Below are 22341 nucleotides of genomic sequence, written 5' to 3' on the forward strand. Positions count from 1 at the left end.
TATCTGGAGGTGAGCCTGAAGGCTTGGCTTCCTCACATGGCTGGCTAGTCAGGCCTCCACCCTCTGACAGGGCCACAGCAGGAAGAGGTTTGAGGACTGTTTTCTGCTCAGAGACACCCCCCTTCCCCTCCCCCAACCACCTTTCAGCTTTCTGGGTTCTCTGTGGCCTGGAGGAAGTCTTAGTAGCCTTTTTTTTTTTTTTGAAGATTTATTTATTTTATGTGCACAAATGTTTTACCTGCCTGTATTCCTGTGTATCATACACATGCTTGATGCCTGTGGAGGCCAGAAGAGGGCATCATAGCCTCTGGAACAAGAGTTACAGACAATTGTGAGCCAGCCACTATGTGGGTGCTGGGAATTGAACCCTGGTCCTCTGCAAGAGCAGAGGGTGTGCTTAACCACTGAGCCATCTCTCCAGATCCCTATCCTGATATTTACATCTCAACGAGATCATGTTCATGTTCTGGGTCACACAGCTTGACACTCCTAGAGACTGAGGTTTCTTAGACATTTGAGGAGTCTAAGTCCTGTATGTATGTATGTATGTATGTATGTATGTATGTATGTATGTATGTATTATGTATCTATCTATCTATCTATCTATCTATCTATCTATCTATCTATCTATCTATCTATCTATATCTATAGCTGGGTGCTATAACCCAGAGTATAACACCCAGCCTCTTCTGAATGGGCTGACAAGGAGTAAGCCCAGGGGCCATCCGTCTGTCCATCCACTCATCTGTTCTCATTTGCATTCTGTGGCTGTGATAAACACATGACCATGGGGCTGGAGAGATGGCTCAGCAGTTAAGAGAACTAACTGTTCTTCCAAAGGTCCTGAGTTCAAATCCCAGCAGCCACATGGTGGCCCACAACCATAATGGGATCTGACACCCTCTTCTGGAGTGTCTGAAGAAAGTTACAGTGTACTTACATATAATAATAAACAAATCTTTAAGAAAAAAAAAAACATGACCAAAGGTAGATAGGAAAGAGTTTAATATCAGAGTTCAGGCTACAGTCAACCTGCAAGGAAAAGCAAGGCAGGAACTCAAGGCAAAGCTTGAAACAGAGCCGATGGGGGAGGGATGTTGAGTGGATTACTTACTTCCAGGGGCACGCTCAGCTGCCTTTGTTACCAGGCACCACTCATGGTGGCCTGGGCCCTCCTACATTGACCAGCAATCAAGAAAATGCCAGACATGTCCACAGACCAATCTGATGGAGACATTCTTCCCAGGCATTCTTCTGATGGAGGGTCCCATTTCCCAGATCTTGATAGTTGACAAGCCAAAATTAGTCATCACACCATCTTTCCACCCACTCATCCTTCCATGCATCCCTCCACCCACCCACCCACCTCTGTGGTCTACCACCCAATCTATGACTGCAGGTGTCCATACATCTATCCACTTATCCATCCATCCATCCATCCATCCATCCATCCATCCATCCACCCATCCATCCATCCCTCTGACCATATATCTGTTCATTTATCCTTCCATTAATCCATTCCTCTGACCATCCAATTATCCATCCATCCATCCATCCATCTATCCATCCATCCATCCATCCATTCTTCTGTCCATTCATTGCCTGTCTCTCTCTGTTCAATCATGTAGACAGGATGCTGAATGGAAAGATTCAGAGTTATGGGGGATGTGGGAGGAGACAGGGTAGACTGAAGCTCCTCATCTCTTTATTCAGCCCTCTCCTCATGCCTCCTTTCTTGACTATAGACACATACCCAGGGAACCAATAATTTTCTCTGTAGCCTCCATCCTGTTCAGAGAGAAGTTCTTAGAGGGGAAACTGAGGCACGATGAGCAACCCCTGTGCCTGACATCAGCCTCTATAAGACTGTCAGTATTGTCCTAAACCATCAGCAATACAACACTTGCCTGCTTTAGGAGTGGGTATGATTCCCTGTTCCTATTGTGAGCTCAGGGCATGTGCCAGCCTTGGAATCGAAGATAGGATCTAGGAAAGGACCCTTGAAGATCCTTGGTAGGGTGCCACAGGGCATCTTGTGAAGGATATCTATTTCCCTGGCTCTGGACCAAAGATAATTTGATGGGAAAAAAGGCCTACAAAAAAGCTGAGCAGTGGTAGCACACATCTTTAATCCCAGCACTTGGGAGGCAGAGGCAGGTGGATTTCTGAGTTCGAGGCCAACCTGGTCTATCTACAGAGTGAATTCCAGGACAGCCAGGGCTACACAGAGAAACACTGTCTTGATAGATAGATAGATAGATAGATAGATAGATAGATAGATAGATAGATAGATAGATAGACAGAGAGAGAGAGAGATGGAGCAAAGGGGACCCCTCTACTCCAGCCCTTATCTTCGTGGCCCCTACCCTGAGGACCAGACTCGGATACACTTTACTCTCCCCACCCATCCCTCCCTCCTGATCTGTGTCCCACTGACTCTTTCTATGTCTCCTTGTCTCTGTCCCTCACTCTATCTGTCTCGTCTGTCTTCATCTCTGTCTATCCAGACCCACTATACCGTCTCCTTCCTTCTAGGGCACCGAGAGCCCTCTGTAGACTCCACTCTAGAAATGTTCTGCCTTGTCCTGTAATGGCTCCTGCCCAGCCTCAGGACCCGCTATGGACTTCATCCTCCAGTAGCCTATGTATGCATGCCAGGAGAGATCCAGCCTGCACAAGCTAGTTCCCCGCTGCCCTGTCTGCCTGCCTGACATGCTTTGGTGGCCACCCTGAGTTTCCAGAGAAGGATAGGTATGTGGTCTGGGTCTGTGCCCCAGCATCATCAGGTCTGGGGCAGGCATAATTAGGAAGGTTCTGGGGTGGGAGTTGACAGTAGGTGATTGGATAGAGAGAGGTGGGAGGGTGAGATGTCTCAAACAGAAAATGGAGAGAAATCCCCTTCCTAGACCTTTGGTGGCTATGACTGTTATCTCCCAAAGCTTGTCTTGATCTTCCTGGGTGCCACAGTGTCCCTTACGGGCTTCTCACATGACCTTAAGCTATGCAGACAGGCCATCGAGGCCAAGTGGAGTCCCCACATTTGCCCTTCAAGGGTGTCAGGAATGAGTGCTACTACCTTGAGGGCAGAGCAGGAAGGGAGGTGGGTTGTGGGACAGCTGCCCAGAGGTCAACACCATCGATAGCAGCTCAGAGCTCAATGTCACTCTGCTCACTCTGCCCAGTTCCTGCACCTTCCCACCACCTCCCCTAGGCTCACCCAGTTTCTATGACAGGACCCAGACAGGTCTGCCCTGGGCGCCTTCCCCTGCTGATGTGCTCCCGTTACAGACTGGATGAGGGTGGGGGCAGACTGTGAGCAGCCTTGGCAGCTTGATCCACATGTTCTCTCCCACTGTATGGAGACAGCAGCTGTTCCCCCATAAGGCCTTAGTGACTCTTAACCCCATCCCTCCCTGTGTTTGGCCAGCCCTGGGACTACACAGCCCGTAGGCACAGGAATCCACAGCTACCTGACTTCACCAGCCTGCACCACAGCCCCTCACTGCCCCCACCCCCACTTCCATTTATATCCCACCCCACCAACGCATATGCATGGGAGGCACTGAGGGGTCCGGGAGCCAGAAGGAATCTTCCAATCTGACTGGAGATTCCAAAGGCTCTTTCCCAGCATCCTTAGAGCTTCCAAGGGAGCATCGCGGGCCTCCCTGGTCCTGCGAGGCTGCTGGGGCCACAGGACTCTGAGTAGTATGTAACAGGGCTGTTCCGGTAGAATCAGGAGTCTGTGACCTCTAAAGGAGAGAAGCTGCTAAGTTAGTCTGACCCGGTATCTTAGGACCTCTGCACGTTCAGAACCCTGCACAAGGCCCCCTGCCTCGTGCTACTCAGAACTTCTATAGCCAGCAATGGGCTGAGTCTCCTCAGGGCAGGGTGGCCTCCACAAGGGCTGTGAGACCAGTCTGGCTTCTACCAAAGCACCTACCCCAGTTCCAATTTTCTTTAGTGAGAGAGGGGAAACTGAGGCCCATAGAGCCTCATCCCAGGACAGTTAAGGCCAAGGGCTGCCAGCCGGGCCACCTCTGTCTATGGCTCTATGGGGTGGAGCTGTTCGCCCCGCAACTGCTGGACCATTTTTCCCAGGCCCCCTCCCTAACATTCCGCCTCTATTCCACAGTGGCAGGGTGGGGGTGGGGATGGGAGTGGGGGGTAGGGGGAGTGGGGGTAGAGCAGGGCTTGAGGGAGGGCACTGGCCCTGTTAACAAGTTCTTCCCAGCCTGCTCCGCCCTGAACTCCCCAGACCCTTCCCAGGCGGAAAATTCAATTAGTCTCAAGCAACTGCTCTGCTGTGGAGCTAGAGAAAGAGCCCCCACCCCGCCCTGGGGAAAGAGGGCCCGCCTGGCGGCTGTTGTGTGCTGGGGGAAGGGGGAGTTCTGAGAAGGTGGAGGGGGGATCTAGGGAGGGGGAGGGGAGGGGAGGGGTGCAAGGAATAGAGGCAGCCCTGGGTCACAGGCAAGCTGTTTTTCTTACCCTGGTCTCTACCTCTGAGCGTCCCTAAATGTGGGTCTGCATAGATGACATTGGTGTGTACTCCAGCCCCAGAGACACACTGTTTTTGACCTGGGTTAGCCACAACTGACTGGCAGCCTACCCCAAATCAGCTCCTAGGTGGCATAGCAAGAAGGGGACACTCCAGTAGAAACTGTTAGGCCATCACATGGTGTGGTATTGCCCCCTCAACCCCAGCCTCCCTAAAACAAGCACTCTTTCCCACTGGTTCCTTTCCTAGCCTCTTCTGTGGACCACAGGACCTTTGCATATGCATACCTCATCTGTCAAGCATCCCTGCAAACACTCTGCCCCAGTGCAGTCAGGCCTTCTTTTCACACTTCCTGTGGCTTCGAGGCTAGCCCTCAGAATGCTTCCTGAGAGGGAGGGATAGTTGTGAGCTATACTGCCCTTGTGTGTATAGCATGGGGCCTAGTACACAGCAGGTGCTCAATCAGTGTTGGCTGGGTTGGTGACCAGATAGTTTGGATGCAGCTGTCAGGTCTATATAGGAGCTAAGAAAAATGGCAGAGCCTTGAGGAGAGAAACAGTTAGACAAGAGGATCAAAGACTTAGGCTAGCCTGGGCTATGCAGATTTTAAGGCCAAGACTAGCCTTGATGACAGTATGAGATATTCTCTCTCTCTCTCTCTCTCTCTCTCTCTCTCTCTCTCTCTCTCTCTCTCTCGTGTGTGTGTGTGTGTGTGTGTGTGTGTGTTTGTGTGTGTGTGTAAGACAAGGGTAGCCCTGACTGTCCTGGAACTTGTTCTGTAGACCAGTCTGGCCTCCAACTCAGAGATCCTCCTCAGTGCTGGTATTAAAGGTACGTGCATACTCTCCCTGAGATTCTGCAATGAGAGAGAGAGAGAGAGAGAGAGAGAGAGAGAGAGAGAGTGAGAGAGGATCAGTGCAGCAAGCAGACACATCCTCTGAGCTGGTACACTCTTCTAAGCCCTGCTACTGCCAGTTTCCATGCATTCCCTCTTCTCTGACGCTCAGAGTGGCTTTGGGGATCAGTGAGGCTAAGCCAGGCATCCTAGGTTGTCTCTGTTTCCTCTGGAGACTCTAGGTATCCCACATTCTACTGTACTCCCACATAGGATCATCAAGGACAAGAGGCATCCTTTCACCCATCCACGGAAGACCTCCCAGGGTCAGGATGGGTCCGGGGCTCATTTGATCCATCCCCTGCCCTGACATCCTAGTCCCTCCGTCCCTGTAGGGAACAGACTTTAGTCAGACATGTGGTGGGTATCCAATCAGACTTCTCCACTCTGTCCCTGAATGTTCCAACGTGGAAGGGGCCAACAGGTTTAGGGACTTTTTCAAAGGACCTCTCAAGGCATCCTCAAGAGAACTCTGGGGACCTACCAGAGGTGGTGTGTGTGCAGGGAGAGCACTTCTTTTTGGACCAGTGTGATCCTTGGACAAGGTAGGGAAGGCAGGGCGCTAGGGAAGCACCAGATGTGGGGAGGGGCCATGCTGAGGAATGTGGGTAGCCCCTCCCCCTCCACTGGAAAGACAGGGGCAGATGGCAGGCTGAGGAGGGGGACAGAGGACAGAAGGGGAGGTGTCTAGCCCAGCCAGAGTCTCTGATGGCGCCCTAAGCTCATCCTTGGGACCTGGGGGTGGGGGCAGAGCCTGCTCATGTTTCCAGCGTGCCCCTCCCTCCTGCCAGCTGTGTGCAGCTGGGGCCTCACTCTGCTCGGAGGAGACCCAACACAAATGTGAGCGGGTGTGTGTGTGTGTGTGTGTGTGTGTGTGTGTGTGTGTGTGTGTGTGTGTGTGGTGGGGCTCAGGGACCTAAGATCTTCTAAGTTCCCTGACTCCTTGCAGTGACCTGCTCTGCTGGCTGCCAGTAAAAAAGGTGACAAAGGGAGAGTAGAAACCTGAGGTATAAAGCAGGTTACATCACCTGCAAAAACCTAAAAGACACAGTTCTCACCTTAGGTCTAAGTCTTTAGTCCCCCAACAGTTTCACAAGCTGGCACATAGCTCTGTGTGTGTGTGTGTGGGGGGGGTGTCTGTGTGTGTGTGCCCATGTGTACCCAAGGAAGGATTCCAGGGCTGGGGACCTAAAAGCTGGTTTGGAAAACCCAGGTGTCTGTCTGTCCTGGGGCAGCTTTTGTCTCTGTCAGAGGCATAGATTTGCAAGAAAAACATGTGTGGCTGAACGTGCCTGCAATCCCAACACTGGGAGATGGAGATAGAGGATCAGAGTCGAGCCCAAGGCCCCATGGGAATACAGGGAATAAATGAGATCCTGTCTAAAAAAAATTAAAAAATAAAAAATAAATTAAAAAAAAGAAAGGAAGGAAGGAAGGAAGGGAGGAAGGAAGAAGGAGGCTGTCTCAGTAGGTAATGGACGGAGAGAATCTTTATATGTATGTGCTAAGCACACATCACACACATTGTGCACATTTTTTGTTTGTTTGTTTGTTTGTTTGTTTTTGAGACAGGGTTTCTCTGTATAGCCCTGGCTGTCCTGGAACTCACTTTGTAGACCAGGCTGGCCTTGAACTCAGAAATCCACCTGCCTCTGCCTCCCGAGTGCTGGGATTAAAGGCGTGCGCCACCACACCAGGCTGCACAATATTTTTAAGTGGCACGAGTCTACCATTGCCCTTGAGCCTCAGTTTCCCCACAAGGACACAGCTTCTGGCAGAGGGCCATGACCACAGCTTCCTGCTGGACAAACTGTCAGGGCTTCTTTTTCTCCCGTGGGAGCCTCTCCCCTCCCCCAACTCACGAAGGGAAGCATCCACCTAGAGGTCCCAACCCAGAGGCTACTACAGAGCCACCCTGGTTCTCCACACCTCAGATGCTCGGCTCTCTCCATGCAGAGACTGAGACTGACCCTGCCACTGCTGCAGCTCTCCCTGCCTTGCCTGGTGGCTTCCCAGAGCCAGGAGGGAGGGACACTGCCCGGAGATGCAGCCAGATGGCTGTAATCCTGCATCAACAGAGGCTTAGACACCTGCTTGGCTCCTTCCCTGTCACTCTGGCCTGCCCAAGCATTCCAGGGCATCTCAGTTTGCAAGGGGCTTTCCCCAGCGCCATAGTGGAGCCTCGGGGCTCTGTCCCTCCCCTGATGGTGTGAGCATCATGCAACCTCAGAATGAGGCTTCGAGGCCTGACCTGTTGCCATCCCCCAACATGGTCAGGGACTGGTCCCTCTTGTAAGTCCTGTGTGAGTGTTCTCCCTAGACACGCCTAGGGCCTGACATGGCAGTTTGGAGAGACCTGCCTGAGTAGAATAGGAAATCTGAAAGAAATCAGAAATGCTACCAAATGCCTGAACTACATTAGAGGGTAGGGGGGGCTTGGGAAAGGTTTCTGTGAGGCAGGGTGGACCAGGGCTGGGCTGGGCTGGGCTGGGGGAGGGTTCCAGATGGGGGCTGGGCAGAAGGAACAGGTGTGAGGAGGCAGAGGGGAGGGGAGCCATCTGGGTGGAAGAGGAGAGCAACTAAGCTACAAGGCCAGCCTCCTGTGTCGACAGAGGCTGGAGCCAGAGGCACAGCGGGGCCTGGGGCTGGCGACAGAACTGAGAAGGAAGGGACACCCTCAAAGTCCTTAGGGTAAGGTTGGCTTTGGGGTAGCAGTACAGATTGTCCATCTCATTATAGTATCTCCATTTACAGGTCTCTCACCTCCAGAGCCCACCCACTGCCCTCCCCAGGACCCTCACCAATCCCATGTTTTGTGGGTCCCATAAAGCCTGGGCTGCCCACGCTGTCCACGTACAGAGTAACAACCCACTCCCACCCCCCAGGACACATGGCTGAGCCCTGGGCAGTGTGGGAATGTGGGCCAGGCAAGAAGGTAAGACTCACTCTTCCCTCTGTCCCTGCACCTGCCCGGTCACCTCCCACACCCTCAGCTCCAAAGCCCATATTTCCATGTGAATGGCCGCCCTCAGCCTGCTAAGCTGGTTAACAAGCCCCCAGCCCCACAGAGGCAGACAGAGGGTGTTAACACAGGCCTATTGTCCCAGCTCGGGCTCCAGGTTGCCATGGCACCTGCCAGGCCTCTGGGCTTGGACTAATCCTTTCTCTGGGCCTTTCACTGCCCTGGTCCCACCCCCCCAGGCTGGTCTCTGTGACTTGGCTGTGCCCAACAAGGCTAGTTTCTCTGCTGAGGTCAGGAGAGGCCATAAGTCTAACCCCCAGGGCCCCTGGCCCCAGCTCTTTGTCCCTGGCATTGTCCCTGTGTCCCTAGCCCTCCAGTTCTCTGGGAACTACAGTGGCTTGGCGGGAATTGGACTCAGCCAGGTGGTCAGTTTTTCCTATTGTGGAGAAGAGTCCTCAGTCCTGATCTCTCTGGCCTGCCCTCTGCTCTTCGGGTATGCCAGACAAGTACTACACCCACTGAGCTAAACTCCCAGCCAGCCCCCTTTCTAAGTTTTTGTTGTTTGTTTGTTTGCTTGTTTTTTTGTGACAGGGTGTCATTATGTAACTCAGGCTATTCTTAGATCTACGATGTCCCTGCTGGGCTTGCAGGTCAGCACCACCTTTTAGAGACCTCCAGAGTCACTTGCCAACAGTCCCTCTAGAATACCAACTCCACTGGGCCAGAAGGTCCAAGACCAAGGGTGCAATAGGTCCTTAGAGGGTGTGGTCCCTGTGTTGTAGGATGGGATCCATGGACAGAGGCACCAAGGGGAGGCCGAGCTCTCTCTCTAGACTGGCTTGACCTCTCCAGGGAAACTCAACTTTCTATCTCCCTATCTCCCTCAGAACCATGAGTCTGAGCATGAAAGACATCTGCCCTCTCTCCTCCTCTTCCACCCCCAGAAGATGGAGGCCCAGGATCTAGGATTCCAGACCAGTACATCACTGAAACGCAGCTTCTCAAATGGTTTCCACACTGACTCCTTTCTCAAATTACAAAGCTTGAGACATCTTTACATGATCTCAGATAGCTACATACATTAAAAACAAGTCCACAAACCAAACGCTCACCATAAATCAGAAAGACATTTACTTTAAAACAATTCTTTGGTATACACAGGACCCTGCAGTTTATTAAGGAACAAGGGAGGAAGAGATGACTCAGTAAAATGTTGGCCGTACAAGCACGAGGACATGAGTTCAGATCCCCTGAACCCATTTGAAAAGCAGCCATGGTGGAGTGTGCTTATAACCCCAGCCTTGGTGTTTAGGGTGTACACGAGTGACAGGGGGACTCCTGAAGCTTATTGGTCAGTCGTCCTGGCAAATCAATGAGCCCCAAGTTCAACCGGAGAGCTCCTCTCAAAAAAAATCAAGATGGAAGCCAGTCGGTGGCAGCACACACCTTTGACCACTGCACTCGGTAGACAGAGTCAGGAGGATCTCTGTGCCAGCCAAGGCTGCATAACAAGAAACAAACAAAAGAATAAGGAGAGCAGCTGAAGAAAGATATTCTACACTTATGGTGGTTTGGATATGCTTGGCCTATGGAAAGCAGCACTATTAGGAGGTGTGGCCTTAGGGGGTGTGGCCTTGTTATAGGAAGTGTGTCACTGTTGAGGCGGGGCTTTGAGGTATATATATATATATATATATATATATATATATATATATATATATGCTCAGTCCTGGCCAGTGTGATCCAGACCCTCCTCCTGGCTGCCTTCTGATCAAGATGTAGAACTCTCAGCTCTTCTAGCACCATGCCTGTCTGTACTTTGCCATGTTCCCACCATGATGATGGACTGAGCCTCTGAAACTGTAAGCCAGCCCCAACTGAATGTTTTCTTTATAAGAGTTGCCTTGGTCATGGTCTCTCTTCACAGCAATAAAACCCAAACTAAAACATCACCCTTCTTAGGCTTCCACATACATGAACATACAGGTGCATGTACCACAACTCCCACACATACACAAGACCATACACACAATGCCATATACTGCACACATATGCACACACAACAATAAAGCAAATTTGTATACTAGTGGGACATATATACTTGTTATTTTTATATAAAATGTTAACCAAATATTTATTTTTCAGAGTTTATCAATATGGATTTTTTTTTTTTGGTCAGTGCTGAGAATGCCATTTTATATAAATATATCATACAAGATGGTAGAAGCATGTTTAGGGTCACTTCAGAAATTGCTGGAAATTCTACTCTAAATCATAAGCCAAGGTTCATTAACAGTTTTCCATGAATCTCCAGTCGGCTGCTTCAATAGGAATTTTAAAACCAAACATTTCTGAGTCAGCTAAACCTACTTGTGATCCTGTGTTTTAAAATAAACAACAACAACAACAACAAGTGGGTCAGGGAGGGTGAGTCATGCCTGGAATTGGAGTACATGGGAAGTGGAGACAGGAGGATCAGAAGTCAAAGTCATCTTTGGCTTAATAGTTCACTCCCAACCTGAGCTGCATGAGTCCCTGTCAGAAAGAAAGAGAGAAGCTGGGGAGAGAGGAGAAAGAGAGAGAGGAGAGACAGAGATGGGGCACCCTCTGCAATGCCTGCACTTGTGAGGCTGGGGCCAGACTGAGTTACAAAGCTAGACTCTGTGTCAAAAACATAAGCAAAAAGCTTAATTTTACAAGCCATGTTGGGTACGAAAAGAGTTAAAACCACAAAGCCCTTCTTCCTCCACACCACGCCTCCCAAACTCTTTTGGAGTGGTTTCATCTGGCTTGCTTTGTTTGGGGCTTGGTGTTTTGTTTGATTTTTCAGGGCTCAGAAGGGACTCTGCCCACCAAACCCAAGGGCGACTTATAGGAAGGACCCTGGGGTGGCTCAGAGGACGGAGGCAGGAGCCAGGGCAGCACAGACTTTCTTTCTGAAACACAGTGGCTCAGCCTCTGCTTCTGCACTGGCCACCAAAAGCCTTTGCATTTGGGATTCAATTTCCCAGGAGAGCCTGAGTTGTCCATCTGGGCCATATGCCTGCAGCATTGTCTTTTCTCTTTCCTGCCTCCTCTCTATCTTGTCTATCCTCCTTTTTCTCCTTCCTCAATCTCTCTTCCCCCTCCTTCCCCTTTCTTCCTTTCTCTTTTTCTAAAATATTTGACCTTCTACGCTATTTCTTCATATTAGTTCCTATGGGTACAAAGTTGCAGAATATAATGCTCTAAAAATCTTGATTCGATGGGTCTTAACAAACATTTCAATAATTGCACAAAATGTTTTGTCCAAAGGATTGAAAAAGATTCACGTTAACCCACTCTCTCACCTCAGGTCTCCACTGGCCCCTTTTCAGTGAGAAGACCTAGTCTCTCTAACCCCTATAATTTCTATTTAATTAAAACTTTTCTTACCTTCTCTGAGGGTCGTATGCCCCAGGTTGGGTGCCACTTCAGGGAGAGCCAGCAGGTATCCGGCTGGGGAAGTGAACCCATGAAGAGATGAGATGGACTTCATGAGCCTGGACCAGACTTCAGGGAGTCTAATTCCAGGGGCCTCGTTGTCAGCTTTGTTTGCTTGTTTTAGAGACAGGGTTTCTCTGTGTAGCTCTGTTTGTTCTGGAACTCACTCTGTAGACCAGGATCTCTGGGCCTGGAACTCAGAGATCCACTTGCTTCTGCCTCCTGAGTTGCTGGGATTGAAGGCGTGCACCACCACCGCTCAGCATTGTCAGCATATTTAAAACACAGCACAGTTTGGGGGAAAGTTCCCGGGGAACCATCATCCCACTTCCGGGTGCACAGTAAGGCTTAAGGTGATTTACACAGAAACTCCTTTACAGCGTGCATGTGACCATGAGTGGGATCGATAGCTAGAAGGTCTAGAATCTAGTGTGGTCTCTGACTGCATAGAGGTCAGCAGGCCATAACATACATGTGACATCTCCCCTCAGGGTGACTAATGATCTAAGGAGGGGGGAGTCTGGAATAATCATTCTGGAGGGTTTGGATGAGGTCTGCCTCCACAGATAGTAAATAGGTCACCATATTGTGACCTTTAACAGAACCCACTCCCAGCCTTCTGGGCAGAAAACAGGTAATTCTTCCAATGAGAAGAGGCCCCTGCGTGTTTTATATTCCTGGTGTCCTAGTGATCTATGGGCATAAAGACTGCCTCAGTTAGGATTTAATTGCTATGAAGACACACAATGACCACGGCAACCCTTATAAAGGCAAACAGTTAATTGGGGCTGGCTTACAACTTCAGAGGTTCAGTGCATTATCATCATGGCAGGAGACATGGCAGCACCCAGGCAGACACGGTGCTGGAGAAGGAGATGAGAGTTCTACATCTTGATCAGAAGGCAGCCAGGAGACTGACTCTTCTCCATTGGGCAGAACTTGAGCACTAGGGACCCTCAAAGTCAACCTATACAGTAACAAACTTCCTCCAACAAAGGCCACACCTCCTAATAGTAGCACTTCCCATGGGCTAAGCATATTCAAACCACTATAAGGACATTTTGTACCCCAGCTGCGATCACTGTTTGAGATGTCATGGTGAGTCGGGCATGGTGGTCCAGCCCTTTAATCCCAGAAGCTGGGAGACAGAAGCACCTGGAACTCTGTGAGTTTGAGGTCGATGCATAGAGTAGCAGGGCTTTGTAGAGAACTATCATGGTGATTTTGAGAGGCGAACCTCAATGGAAAGGGACAGAACATCCTCAAGAGATAGTCAGAGCCTGACTCGTGACCCCAGGACCTTTGCATGGCCTTTTGGCCAGAGAGAGGTATCCTTGTCTTTTTGCCTCTCAGTGATTCAGTTCACAACCCCTGTGCCTTCGTGAGGGGACACTAGGCATAGGTTAGGTAGCTCAGTTGGTAAAGGCTTGGCATGAGAAGACCCGAATTCCATTTCCAGAGCCTGTGCAGAATGGCTGAGCGTCACAGAATGAGTTTATGTCCCTGTTATTAGACTTGGGGTCACAGCCTGAGCCCCCATCAAATCAGGTTTAGCTACCCATCCTCTACAAGCCGATGAAAACATCCAAACTGACAGTAAAAAGCAGGGAAAGGAGGTTTACTCGATGTAGCGACATTGAGAAAATGGACAGAGCTCGTGTGACTCCCCCTCCCCCCACCCCAAGTCCATGTGAGTCCTGAAATGAGACAGAGGAGTCACCAGAGGCCCAGAGTTATGCAGAGCTCAGCAGGCCAAGGTCAAGGTGTGGTCCCGTCCAGCCTCTCCTGTCAGGTGATCGACCGAGGTCCTAGGCTCTCCCCAGGAGAAGTGTCCTGTCCCCGACTGGCCTAGGCTTGTGGCTTCTCTTCTCCTAGTGTGAAATTCCCGGGAGAATCCCGTTTTCTTGGGGGTCTGTCATTTCAATAACCTGATAGTCAAAGAGAAAGGGACAAGTATCTCTTTAGAATATCTTCATCCAGGGCTGGAGCTGTGGCTCAACGGCCAAGTGTACATCTATCTACGCTTTCAGAGGAGCGAAGTTCAGTTCTTAGCACTCACAGACCTTAGAACTCCAGTTTCAGCTCAGGGGCAGAGAATCTGAGGTCCTCTTCGGGCCTCAACCGTAGTCACGTGCACATACTCTCCCCAACACCACATAACCATAAAAATAAACATTTCAAATCATAATATCATTATCTTTTATAGACCAGTTATCATCCCAACAATGAGGAGGTAGGCACAGGAAGCTCCCTAGGGCTCATTGGCCGGCTAGGTTAGCCTACTAGTCAGCTCTTGTCTAATGAGTGCATCTCAAAGGTGAAGAGCATTCCTGTGGTGACACCTCAGGCTGTCCTCTGGCCTCCACATACATGCACATACATTCTCTCTCTCTCTCTCTCTCTCTCTCTCTCTCTCGCTCGCTCGCTCGCTCGCTCTCGCTCTCTCTCGTATGCCTGTGCATATCTGTGCATGTGCACATTTTAAAAAGGAAGATGAAAAAGAAGATGAGGGTTCAGGTTGGGCAGGTTCCTAAGGGACTGAGAAGTAGTGATCAGTTTCACAGGATGCCTCAGGGACCCAGACGCAGCCCCTCCCCTCCATGCACAAACATAGGAAGGGGCTATCGGCCGCCCTCCTTGAGAAGGAGCTGGGAAGGCAGACAGAGGAGCTTCTCCCAGCAGCGTGTGGGCATGGGCAAGATTCCAGCACTGTCTAGGGAAACCAAAGGAGATTCAACCTGGAAGTCACTGTGTTGGGGCTTATCATCTTGTCTATTCTGCATTTCCTCTATGTCCCCAGCCAGCTATGGAGGTAAGGTCCCTTGACAAAGGAGAGCCATCACAATCCAGAGATGACAATAGATTCAGTCAAGGCTACACGGGGAGATCCACCCCCCTGGTGTCTGCAAAATGCATGGATGGATGGATGGAAGGATGGATGGATGGATGGATGAGTGGGTATCAGTGAATGAACACAATTCAGTGAATAAGTAAATAAGTAAATGAATGAATGAATGGATGGATGGATGGATGGATGGATGGATGGAAAAGTAGGTGTTAGTAAATGAACACAAGTCAGTGAATGATGAATGAATGGTGAATATCCAGTGAGGGAGGGTTATTGCTTTCTTGGGTGTCCTCTCATAGGTGGCAGAGGACAGACAGCCTTTGCCCTTGGGTCCCCTCCTATGTGGTGGAGCCAGGCAGCCTCCCATGAGGCAGAGGCCTCTCCGGGCCCACGGATCTGCTGCGTGTGTGGGCGTCTGGGCACAGAATAGAGCCAGTCTGCGAGTCAGAGCAGGCCCACACTTTGGGAGCCTACACAGCTTCCCGCCTGTTGCATCTGGAAGTCCCCACCTTCAGTTACGCCTCCTGCTTCTCCCCGTGGCCCGTGGCCCCTGGAGCAAAGACGGTATAGCCCTGGATGGGGAGTCTGCTTTTTCTGAGCTTTGGCTTCTTGGCTCAAATCATTGCTATGGATAAAAGCAGACACGTGGGGCCTGGCTGGGTTGGACCCAGGCGTCTCACACAGAACATAGGCTTGACTGGGGGTCCTCTAGAGAAGAAGGCAGCCCAGGGGACGCAGTTACGTTGAACAAGGCTGGCCTCGAGCTCTTGCCCACAGGTTCTGTAAGTCAGCAGTGACTGTCACATGTCAGGTGTGGCTGATTCCTGCACCCAGTGGTGTGTGGGCCTCAGTCTCACTGTGCCCTCCTGACATTTCCATTTACAGTAGAAGATGCTGAGGCATGGCCCTGCTCACCTAAAGTCAGCTATCACAGAGCCATCAAAGATAAGTATTGGGTTTTTGGTTTTTTGTTTTTTAAGCCAGCAATCTCATGTAGCCTGTGCTGGCCTCTCGTTTGCTATCTAGGCAAGGGTGCATCCCTTGAACTCCTGATCCTCCTGCCTCTACCTCCCAAGGGCCAGACTTACAGGTTTACATAACCTAACTTACATCTGGTTTATGAGGTCCCGGGGCTGAACCCCAGTGCTTTGTGTGTGCTAGGCAAGCCCCCGATCGACAGAGCCACATCCCCAGCCTGTTGTACTGGTGGCAGTATGAGCCCAAGAAGCATATGACTAAGAGGTGGCCTCACTGGAGCACTAGAATCCAGGATCAAACCCAAGGCAGGCATGGATTCCGCAGGAACAGCTTGAGGGGTATGGGGTTCATCCCCTTAACAATGAGGGTCTTTTCTTTACTACACAAAATAGGGTCATAACCCTGGTTGCACAAGGCAAAGAGAGTGACAGAGGACAGGGAGAACTCACTCTGGCAGGCATGGTGGCCGTGGGGGTGGGGAGGGCACAGGGGTCGTGGGAAGGGCCTTGGGGGATATTTCTGTGGATACACCTGGGCGGCCTCTACTCTCAAGGGACTGAGAGATGGCATCAGGTCTGGCTGGGTTTACCTGCCGCCAGACGGCCACCCCACCTGTCCACTGTCCTTGAAGGCGGGGCCAGAGCTGCCTGTGGCCCCTGGGGAGTGACCTTCCCTGGCTCCTGGACAAGAGGCAGAGGAACCGGCTGTGTGAGACACCTGAGCTTGCTGACCAGGCCTCCCAGGGGGCGACAGCCTGGGGGCTGGGAGGCCAAGCAAAGGCTGGTTCCCACCGCTTCCCCAGACAAAGCCACCACGGGAGAATCAGGTCAGCAGGTGGTGGGGTGAACTGAGGCTCGAGCTTACCCAAGCCACATCTGCTGGTCAAGGGTCTTGAGACCTCTTGGCCAAGGAACACTGAATGGGGCTGCGTCTCAGTTACTTGTGTGCTCCCCTAGTGTGCACAGAGCCCTGCGATCCATTCCCAGTGCTACATAAACAAGGCAGGGGAGGACATACCTGGAATGGATGGGATGGGAGATTAACCAGGTTATGCCCAGCATCGATGAATCTGCAGCTGGAGGTGCCTTCCAGCCGCTGGGACACTCCCAGTGGCCCCCTGCTCAACCTTCATGCCTGGACTTGAGGTCTGGATGTGAGAAGGCCATGCAGAGTCCTCAGCAGCTTTGAGAATGAAGGGCCATGCATATATTAGTCTCTTAAATCAGGCTGGCCTCTAGTGTCCTCAGAATGACCAGGGCGCAGGGACATTTGGTCTGTCTGCCATCTGGGTGGGACTGCAGGTGAACAGGCAGGCCTTCAGAGTTGGTACTCCAATCTGCACCATGAGAGGTGCTGTCTGCCCCAGTCTCTCATGGGAGAAGATGTCACCCCTGAGGCAGGAGAGCTAGCTTAGCACTGAGGAAAGAGGTGGCCTCTCAGAACCTGTCTTGTTGCCTTTGTCTTGTTTTTTTTTTTGTTGTTGTTGTTTGTTTGTTTGTTTTGTTGGTTTTGAGACAGGGTTTCTCTGTGTGACCCTGGCTGTCCTGTAGATCAAGCTAGCCTCAAAATCACAGAGACCCATCTGCCTCTTCCTCTTGAGGCTGAGACTAAAGGTGTGTGCCACCACCGTCCTGCTAAGGTCCTGTCTTTCTTAGTTGGATGGCTAACAGCATCCCAAAGGAAACTGAAGCTCTTGTCCCTAGAAGGGGATCACTGACTGAAGGCACTAGCCACCAAGCCTTACTACCAAATTCTAATCTCCAGGACTAACATGGACTCCAGGACCCACATGGTGGAAAGCCGACTTCTGCCAGTTGTCCCATGAGAGTACACTATCACACATATTCACAATAATCAATGCAAAAAAACAAAACAAAACAGAAAAAAAAACCACCTTTTTATAACAGAAGGAGACCTTCACTGAGGTCCCCATAAGAGCCTGGCAAAGCCTCCATGAGGAACTTGGAAACGGAGGGAAGGACCTTGCTCTCCATCAGTGGATCTCAACCTTCCTAATGCTGAGACCCTCACACTGTGGTGAGCCCCCCAACTATCAAACTGTTTTTGTGGTTACTTTGTAACTGTAAATTTACTACTATTATGAATCACCATATAAATATCCGATATGCAGAATATCTGATATGTGCCCCCCCCCACCCAGGGGTCATGACCCACAAGTTGAGAACCACTGCTGCTCTTGATCAACTTCAGGGCCCTTTACACTTGGGATCTCCTGTCCAGGATGATGTTTCTGCAGCCCTCAGGCTACACTTGGTGTCCCGGGACAGATGGTGACCCCTCAGGAAGTCGGAGGGAGCTGTCACCTTAACCTTGGGAACTGGGAGAGAATCTATCAGTTCTTGGTAAAGCCATCCAGCTAGAACACACCTTTTATGGCAGCTCCAAGCTTATCTTCTAGTGCCGAGGAGGGGTGTGAACTATGGGGGCCCACTAGGTATCACACGGAAAAGCTGCAACCTTCTGCAGGTGAGACGGACCACTTCACGGGGTTAAGCCAAAGCTCAGGTCTTAGCTCATTATTAGTCCAGGCAAGCTATGGGTCCACTGCAGGACAGACTGGGCTAATGAGGACTCTTGCTCTATTCTGGAATCTCTAGCTAGGCTGGGGAAAGGATCTGTCTCCATGCTTCCCAGACAGCTTGAGTATGTGCATACAGGAGACAGGCACACTCCTGCACACAGCAAAACCTGTCCACAATGGGCTCACATACACATGCATGAGCACAGGAGGAGGAGCTCTACTCAACGGACACCCGCTCAGCCTTCCACACTGAATGTGTGCTAACCAATAGAGTCCACTATTGTCATCACTATTGTGATGATCTCCAGGTTCCTATGACGATCTCAGCATCCCCATGAGTAGCTAACATCAGTGCTCCCTTCTGCTCCCATAACTATCCCAATTCAGAGCTTGGACAACGTAGCTCAGTAGTGGAGGACCTGTCTAGAATCCCCCAGGGAGGGGCTGGGGGCGTGGCTCAGTGGTAGAGCCCCTGCCTAGAATCCCCCAGGGAGGGGCTGGGGGCATGGCTCAGTGGTAGAACCCCTGCCTAGAATCCCCCAGGGAGGAGCTGGGGGTGTGGCTCAGTGATAGAGCCCCTGCCTAGAATCCCTCAGTGAGGGGCTGGGGGGTGTGGCTCAGAGGTAGAGCCCCTGCCTAGAATCCCCCAGGGAGGGGCTGGGGGCGTGGCTCAGTGGTAGAGCCCCTGTCTAGAATCCCCCAGGGAGGGGCTGGGGGCGTGGCTCAGTGGTAGAGCCCCTGCCTAGAATCCCCCAGTGAGGGGCTGAGGTGGGGCTCAGTGGCAGAGTGCAAAGCCCTAGGTTCCATACTCAACACTTAAATTTAACTTGTCCCAGTTGTGTGTGTGTGTGTGTGTGTGTATGTGTGACCAAGAGAAGCCAAGTGGGCACTCCATGAGGCAACAAGCTGGTCTACCTTCAGCTGGGGTGGGAAAGATAGCCTTGTTATCTAAGCAGGCATGGATGGGTGGGTGGGTGGGTGGGTGAGGACATTGACAAAGAGAGCAAGAAAGGCTGAAGAGTGTCAGAGCCAGGGAAGCGGGACTGAGCCCTGTGAGGGCTTCTCTACACCACTGTGTAGGTTGTACACTGGCCAAGGTCACACAGGAGATGTATAGCCACACCGTGTGAAACCACAAAGAGGCCACTCCTTCTCTGAAAAGCAGTGGCCCTGGGCAATAGACAGACCTGTGGCAGTCCTGGGGTCCACGTCTTCCTCTGTACTCACTCTAGCTGTGGGTGTTGCTTCACTCCTGACCGTCCAGACAGCCCAGAGGATGCTGGGACCCAGTTTGAAGTCTAGGCTCCAGGGGCAGGCAGGCCAGGCTCTGTCTGACTGGGAGGCCTTGGTTCCCAGGCCATCACAATCGCCACACAACAGGGGTCCCCCGGGAGGGAACCTAATCTTGGGCTATTGAAGACCTGAAAGCCATGGTCCCTGCCCCAGCAGGCAGACGCGCCTGCCTGCCCCACCTGGGACACCTGATCCTCCATTGGACCTGCCTCAAAGAGGGACACTGTCCCCCCAGGGTCTCCTGCCCCCAGGCACAGACAAGGAGGGAAACTGGGTCGCAGGGATAGAGTAACAGCAAGGGTTATATTGGATGAGACAGGAGGGAGGGGTGGCCCAGTGTGACAAAGCATTGAGGCTGGGCAGTCTGGAAGAAGACCTTCGGGTCGTGGAGGTGACATAGTCCCAAGATGGCTAATGTGAGCCCCAAGTCTAGACTTACACCACAGATCATGCTGTAGAGTACTGGGGAGTCAGTAAGACCTATGCACAGCCACTTTCAAACACGGTCCCAAGAGACACAGCAATTCCTGTGTGCATCCTTGGGCAGGTCCCTCCTTTCCAGCCTCACTCTTCCCGTCTGTGAAATGAGACTTTAGCCCCAAAGCACTTGGGTACCTTGAACATCTGCAGGGAAGGATTCTATTCAGAAAACCCTCCTCTGTGTTTGGGTGGCTGCCACTATCAGGTACTAGACTGTGTGTAGGGCTGGCGAGGGGACGGGGTAGAGGAGCGTGTACGGAGTAGTAGGACAAACCCAGAAGTCCTGCAGGAGACGGACACTGAGCATCGAGGCGGAGCCTTCCTGGTAGAGGTGAAGTGTGGAGTGGAAAGATTCCAGAGGACACATAAGGTGGCCAAGTCTGGGGTTTTAGGCAGCAAATGTAACTGGGAAGTCACAATGGCTTCCCAAAGAGGGAGACAGACCAGAACCCATCTCTAGGATCCTGGAGTCAGCCTTCCTTGTTCACCAAAGCCCACTGCACTCCAGCTCAGAATAAGAAATGAGAGACACTGGCCATGGGTCTGACATGAAAGCCTGGTCTAGAGAGAAGCATGAGTTAACAGTGGAGTAGCCTCAGCTCCAACGAGAGACTCCTGGGCACCAAGACATCTGCCAGGGACAGGTGAGGGGCATTAGACATCTACCGAGCCAGACCTCTCTGCCACATGTCTACATGTCTACAATGTCTACAATGACCACTGAGGTGGCCTCCCCTCTCCCACAGCATTGGAAGGCATCGCCTTGCCTCTTCACCTGCTTCCTCTGGTGTGTATGTGTAGTGCCAGCTGCCAAGCCAACATACCAGCTCAGGCGATCTTCCCTCCAAGTGTACCAGACAGAAGACAGGGGAACTCTCTGGGATCCAAGCCTCTGCTAGGCAGATAGTGTGTGTGTGAGTGGCCTCTGCTAGGCAGATAGTGTGTGTGTGTGTGTGTGTGTGTGTGTGTGTGTGTGTGTGTGTGTGTAAACAGAGCCACACCCAGGTATGTTTGAGACGTTCCCCCCACTCATGCTGTTATGACCCAGGTTAGCTCACTTCCCTCTCTAAGCCTCTGTGGTTTCCTTATTTATAAAATGAGGCTGGGGGAGGGAGGGCCTCTACATTCCTGCTCCTCATGCACGCAAGACCCCCACCTCCCAGCCCCATTCTGGAGTTTGAAAAGCCTGAGAGATACTTAATCCTGAGGTGGGATGTGGGGGGCACTACCAGAACCTGGGCACACCAGTGTAAGGTGGCAGGGGCCCCGAGGAGGTCCCTGCACGCAGAAGGAGGGGGCCCACGAGCTGAACCTGGCAAGCCTGAGGCCCAGTTCCGTCTGTGGCTGTGGCTTGTGTCAATACACGCCTTCCTGTTTTGGAGATTAAACCTTTAACTGCACAAACAGCTGCATCAGGCGCCTCCCATCACCGGGTCCTTAGCGTGCTCCACCTGGAAGCCCTGGGGGTGCCAGGGATAGGTGAGGGATGGCTCTGTCACTTTTGTCCTCTTCAAGCTCTTGTTTAGACCCTCAAGCTGTCTGGCTCCTGTCCCAGCGTCCCTAATCCATCAAGGCCACTACCTGCGGAAGCCCCCAGTGCGATCCTTCCGCTCTTGGCGGCCACATGTCCTGACTGCAGCTACATCCTCTGCCCTCCAGTGACCTCCTGCTAGAAGGCCGGAGAAAGCAACTCCTGGGGCTACACTGTCAGGCACATGCCCAGCTCACGAGGAACCAGGCATGGCAGGAAAGCCACCCTGGAGAGCCCCTGCCAGGCGGCCCACTGCTTCTCAGCAGCCTCACTGTGGGTGAGACTCTGTGGGATCCCACGTCCTGTATGACTTGCCCAGTTTATCAGCACCCGGGCTTCTGCTCAGTGCTCAGCATACGCCTATTTCTCCTGAGCTGTGTGTGCTGATGGTTTCCATGCTGGGGAGGGTCTGTGAGGAGGTCCTGTGAAGAGGGGACCGGGAGCTGAGGGATTCTAGGCAGGGGCTCTACCACTGAGCCACGCCCCCAGCCCCTCACTGGGGGATTCTAGGCAGGGGCTCTACCACTGAGCCACGCCCCCAGCCCCTCATTGGGGGGGTTATAGGCAGGGGCTCTACCACTGAGCCACGCCCCCAGCCCCTCACTGGGGGATTCTAGGCAGGTGCTCTACCACAGTGCTACAGCCCCAACACATTTCTGCTCAATTGTGATAACCAAATCTGTGTGTTGGCATTCATTGTCAGATGTCTAGGACCCAAATCACCTTGAATGAAACCCACCGGGCAATAGGCTGGGCCCTGCAGACAGCAAGGAATAAGGTAGCCCTGGCTACGGAGTGGGAGGAGCTTCAGAAGATCACCTCCCTTCCATGTTAGCCTCGGCTGGTCTCTGTCAC

The 22341-nt window shown here is 51.9% G+C and overlaps 1 long non-coding RNA gene across 1 annotated transcript; it reads right to left on the minus strand.

The window, feature by feature from the left end:
* Nucleotides 1-13405: 13405 nt before the first annotated feature.
* Nucleotides 13406-20901, minus strand: Gm30603. Its single transcript, XR_377167.2, has 3 exons — nt 20780-20901; nt 16658-16822; nt 13406-13742 (listed from the first exon to the last, which is right to left on the minus strand). It is a non-coding gene; the product is annotated as a predicted gene, 30603 (long non-coding RNA).
* Nucleotides 20902-22341: the final 1440 nt, after the last annotated feature.

The sequence above is a fragment of the Mus musculus genome, chromosome 5 (genome assembly GCF_000001635.26).
Source record: "Mus musculus strain C57BL/6J chromosome 5, GRCm38.p6 C57BL/6J".
NCBI lineage: Eukaryota > Metazoa > Chordata > Mammalia > Rodentia > Muridae > Mus > Mus musculus.